This window comes from Arachis ipaensis, chromosome B8 (genome assembly GCF_059453495.1).
Source record: "Arachis ipaensis isolate K30076 ecotype BB chromosome B8, ASM5945349v1, whole genome shotgun sequence".
NCBI classification, from domain to species: Eukaryota; Viridiplantae; Streptophyta; class Magnoliopsida; order Fabales; family Fabaceae; genus Arachis; species Arachis ipaensis.
In genome coordinates, this window is record NC_142443.1 from 107,453,895 (window position 1) to 107,459,175 (window position 5,281).

At 39.5% G+C, this 5,281-nt stretch overlaps 1 non-coding gene across 1 annotated transcript; it reads right to left on the reverse strand.

The window, feature by feature from the left end:
• Positions 1-1,532: 1,532 nt before the first annotated feature.
• LOC148549168 (small nucleolar RNA R71) lies at positions 1,533-1,640 on the reverse strand. Its single transcript, XR_015898024.1, has one exon. It is a non-coding gene; the product is annotated as a small nucleolar RNA R71 (small nucleolar RNA).
• Positions 1,641-5,281: the final 3,641 nt, after the last annotated feature.

Genomic DNA, 5,281 nt, shown 5'->3' on the forward strand with positions numbered 1-5,281 from the left:
CCTTTTTCACTCATAAATTTCGAAAATTTGAGTTGACTTTTTCAAAAAATTTTAAAATTCAATTGTTTCTTTTGAGTCAAATCAAATTTTCAATTTAAAAATCTTATCTTTTACAAAATCTTTTTCAAAAATCAAATCTTTTTCATTTTTCTTAGTTATTTTCGAAAATTTTAAAAATATTTTTCGAAAATCTTTTTCTTATCTTTATCACATAATTTTCGAAAATAACATCATCAATTAATGTTTTGATTCAAAAATTTCAAGTTTGTTACTTACTTGTTAAGAAAGATTCAAACTTTAAGTTCTAGAATCATATCTTGTGATTTCTTGTGAATCAAGTCATTAATTGTTATTTTAAAAATCAAATCTTTTTCAAAACTAATTTCAATCATATCTTTTCAAAAATATCTTTTTATCTTATCTTTTTTCAAAATCATATCTTTTTAATCATATCTTTTTTAACACATATCTTTTTCAAAAATTTGATTTTAAAATATCTTCTCTAACTTCTTATCTTCTTATCTTTTCAAAATTGATTTTCAAATTTGTTTCAACTAACTAACTAACTTTTTGTTTGTTTCTTATCTTTTTCAAAACTACCTAACTAACTCTCTCTCTCTAATTTTCGAAAATATCTTCCCTCTTTTTCAAAATTTCTTTTTAATTAACTAATTATTTTAATTTTAATTTTAATTTCATTCCTAATTTTCGAAAATTACTAACCTTTTTCAAAAACTAATTTTGAAAATTCACTAACTCTTTTTCAAAAATTATTTTCGAAAATCCTTCTCTCTCATCTCCTTCTATTTATTTATTCATCTACTAACATCTCTTCCTCACTCACTAAAAATCCGAACCACCTCTCTCTCTCTGAGTTCAGATTTTCTCTTCTTCTTTTCTTCTACTCTTCTTTTCTTCTTCTACTTACATAAGGGAACCTCTATACCTGGGCAAAAAGGATCCCTATTATTATTATTTTTCTGTTCCCTCTTTTTCATATGAGCAGGAGCAAAGACAAGAATATTCTTGTTGAAGCAGATCTAGAACCTGAAAGGACTCTGAAGAGGAAACTAAGAGAAGCTAAATTACAACAATCCAGCAAGCACCTGTCAGGAATTTTTGAACAAGAAGAGGAGATGGCAGCCAAAAATAATAATAATGCAAGGAGAATGCTTGGTGACTTTACTGCACCTAATTCCAATTTACATGGAAGAAGCATCTCCATCCCCACCATTGGAGCAAACAATTTTGAGCTTAAACCTCAATTAGTTTCTCTGATGTAGCAGAACTGCAAGTTCCATGGACTTTCATCTGAAGATCCTTTTCAGTTCTTAACTGAATTTTTGCAGATCTGTGATACTATTAAGACTAATGGAGTAGATCCTGAAGTCTACAGGCTCATGCTTTTCCCTTTTGCTGTAAGAGACAGAGCTAGAGTGTGGTTGGACTCTCAACCCAAAGACAGCCTGAACTCTTGGGATAAGCTGGTCACGGCTTTCTTAGCCAAGTTCTTTCCTCCTCAAAAGCTGAGCAAGCTTAGAGTGGATGTTCAAACCTTCAGACAGAAAGAAGGTGAATCCCTCTATGAAGCTTGGGAAAGATACAAGCAACTGACCAAAAAGTGTCCTTCTGACATGCTTTCAGAATGGACCATCCTGGATATATTCTATGATGGTCTGTCTGAATTAGCTAAAATGTCATTGGATACTTCTGCAGGTGGATCCATTCACCTAAAGAAAACGCCTGCAGAATCTCAAGAACTCATTGACATGGTTGCTAATAACCAGTTCATGTACACTTCTGAGAGGAACCCTATGAGTAATGGGACGCCTCAGAAGAAAGGAGTTCTTGAAATTGATACTCTGAATGCCATATTGGCTCAGAATAAAATATTGACTCAGTAAGTCAATATGATTTCTTAGAGTCTGAATGGAATGCAAGCTGCATCCAACAGTACTCAAGAGGCATCTTCTGAAGAAGAAGCTTATGATCCTGAGAACCCTGCAATAGCAGAGGTAAATTACATGGGTGAACCATATGGAAACACCTATAATCCCTCATGGAGAAATTACCCAAATCTCTCATGGAAGGATCAAAAGCCTCAACAAGGCTTTAACAATGGTGGAAGAAATAGGTTTAACAATAGTAAACCTTTTCCATCATCCACTCAGCAACAGACAGAGAACTCTGAACAAAATACCTCTAATTTAGCAAACTTAGTCTCTGATCTATCTAAGGCCACTGTGAGTTTCATGAATGAAACAAGGTCCTCCATTAGAAATTTAAAAGCACAAGTGGGCCAGCTGAGTAAAAGGATCACTGAAATCCCTCCTAGTACTCTCCCAAGCAATACAGAAGAAAATCCAAAGGGAGAGTGCAAGGCCATTGACATAGTCAACACGGCCGAACCTAGAGAGGAAGGGGAGGACGTGAATCCCAAGGAGGAAGACCTCCTGAGACGTCAGTGATCAATAAGGAGCTTCCCTCTGAGGAACCAAAGGAATCTGAGACTCATCTAGAGACCATAGAGATTCCATTGAACCTCCTTATGCCATTCATGAGCTCTAATGAGTATTCCTCTTTTGAAGAGAATGAGGATGTTACTAAGGAGCAAGTTACCAAATACCTTGGTGCAATCATGAAGCTGAATGCCAATTTATTTGGTAATGAGACTTGGGGAGATGAACCTCCCCTGTTCACCAATGCACTAAGTGATCTGGATCAACTGACATTGCCTCAGAAGAAACAGGATCTTGGAAAGTTCGTAATACCTTGTACCATAGGCAACATGATCTTTGAAAAGGCTCTGTGTGACCTTGGTTCAGGGATAAACCTCATGCCCCTCTCTGTAATAGAGAAACTGGGAATCTTTGGGGTGCAAGCTACTAAAATCTCATTAGAGATGGCAGACAATTCAAGAAAACAGGCTTATGGACAAGTAGAGGACGTGTTAGTAAAGGTTGGAGGCCTTTACATCCCTGCTGATTTCATAGTCCTAGATACTGGGAAGGATGAGGATGAATCCATCATCCTTGGAAGACCCTCCCTAGCCACAGCAAGAGCTGTGATTGATGTTGACAGAGGTGAACTAGTCCTTCAATTGAATGAGGACTCCCTTGTGTTTAAAACTCGAGGTCATCCTTCTGTAAACATGGAGAGGAAGCATAAAAAGCTTCTCTCAAAACAGAGTCAACCAGAGCCCCCACAGTCAAACTCTAAGTTTGGTGTTGGGAGGCCACAACCAAACTCTAAGTTTGGTGTTGAACTCCCATATCCAAACTCTAAGTTTGGTGTTGGGAAGTCTCAACAATGCTCTGAACATCTGTGAGACTCCATGAGAGCCCACTGTCAAGTTATTGACATTAAAGAAGCGCTTGTTGGGAGGCAACCCAATTTTTATTTATCTAATTTTATTGTTCTTTCATGTTTTATTAGGTTCATGATCATGTGGAGTCACAAAATAAATATAAAAATTGAAAACGGAATCAAAAACAGCAGAAGAAAAATCACACCCTGGAGGAGGATCTCACTGGCGTTTGAACGCCAGTAAGCAGCATTTGGCTGGCGTTCAACGCCAGAACAAAGCATGGTTCTGGCGCTGAACGCCCAAAATAGGCAGCATCTGGGCGTTTGAACGCCAGAATTGCACCCTGGAGAAGAGCTGGCGCTGAACGCCCAGAACAAGCATGGTTCTGGCATTCAACGCCAGAAATGGGCAACAAATGGGCGTTCAACGCCCAGAACAAGCACCAATCTGGCGCTGAACGCCCAGAGTTGTGTGCAAGGGCATTTTGCATGCCCAATTTGGTGCAAGGTTGTAAATCCTTGAATACCTCAAGATCTGTGGACCCCACAGGATCCCCACCTACCTCGACTCACTTCTTCTCACCCCTCTTTCACACAGTTCCATAAACACTCTTCCCCAAAACTCTTCACCAATCACCTCAATCTCTCTTCCCTATCACCACTTCATCACTCACATCCATCCACTCTTCCCTATAAACCTACCTCATAAACCCCCCCTCCCTTCCCTATATATAGCCCTCCATTATTCCTCATTTTCACACAACACAACCTTCTCTTCTCTTCTTGACCGAATACACCCTCCCCCCTCTCCTCCATATTTTCTTCTTCTTCTTCATCTATTCTTTCTTCTTTTGCTCGAGGGCGAGCAATATTCTAAGTTTGGTGTGGTAAAAGCATAAGCTTTTTGTTTTTCCATTACCATTGATGGCACCCAAGACCGGAGAATCCTCTAGAAAAGGGAAATGGAAGACAAAAGCTTCCACCTCCGAGTCATGGGAGATGGAAAGATTCATCTCCAAAGCTCATCAAGACCACTTCTATAATGTTGTGGCCAAGAAGAAGGTGATCCCCGAGGTCCCTTTCAAGCTCAAGAAGAATGAGCATCCGGAGATCCGACATGAAATCCAAAGAAGAGGTTGGGAAGTTCTAACAAACCCCATCCAACAAGTTGGCATCCTAATGGTTCAAGAGTTTTATGCCAATGCATGGATCACTAGGAACCATGATCAAAGTAAGAACCCAAACCCAAAGAAATATATTACAATGGTTCGGGGGAAATACTTAGATTTTAGTCCGGAGAATGTGAGATTGGCGTTTAACTTGCCTATGATGCAAGGAGATACACGCCCCTACACTAGAAGGGTCAACCTTAATCAAAGGTTGGACCAAGTCCTCATGGACATATGTGTGGAAGGAGCTCAATGGAAGATTGACTCCAAAGGCAAGCCGGTTCAATTAAGAAGAATGGACCTCAAGCCTGTAGCTAGAGGATGGTTGGAATTCATCCAACGCTCCATCATCCCCACTAGCAACCGATCTGAAGTTACTGTGGATCGGGCCATCATGATCCATAGCATCATGATTGGAGAGGAAGTAGAAGTTCATGAAGTCATCTCCCTTGAACTCTACAAAATAGCCGAAAAGCCCTCTCCTGGGGCAAGGCTAGCTTTCCCTCATCTTATTTGCCATCTATGTTACTCAGCTAGAGCTTTCATAGAAGGAGACATTCCCATTGAGGAAGAGAAGCCCATCACTAAGAAAAGGATGGAGCAAGCAAGAGAGCCCATTCATGGATCTCAAGAGACGCATGAAGCTCATCACCATGAGATCTCGGAGATGCCTCAAATGCATTTTCCTCCACAAAACTATTGGGAGCAAATCAACACCTCCCTAGGAGAATTAAGTTCCAACATGGGACAATTAAGGGTGGAACATCAAGAGCACTCCATCATCCTTCATGAAATAAGAGAAGATC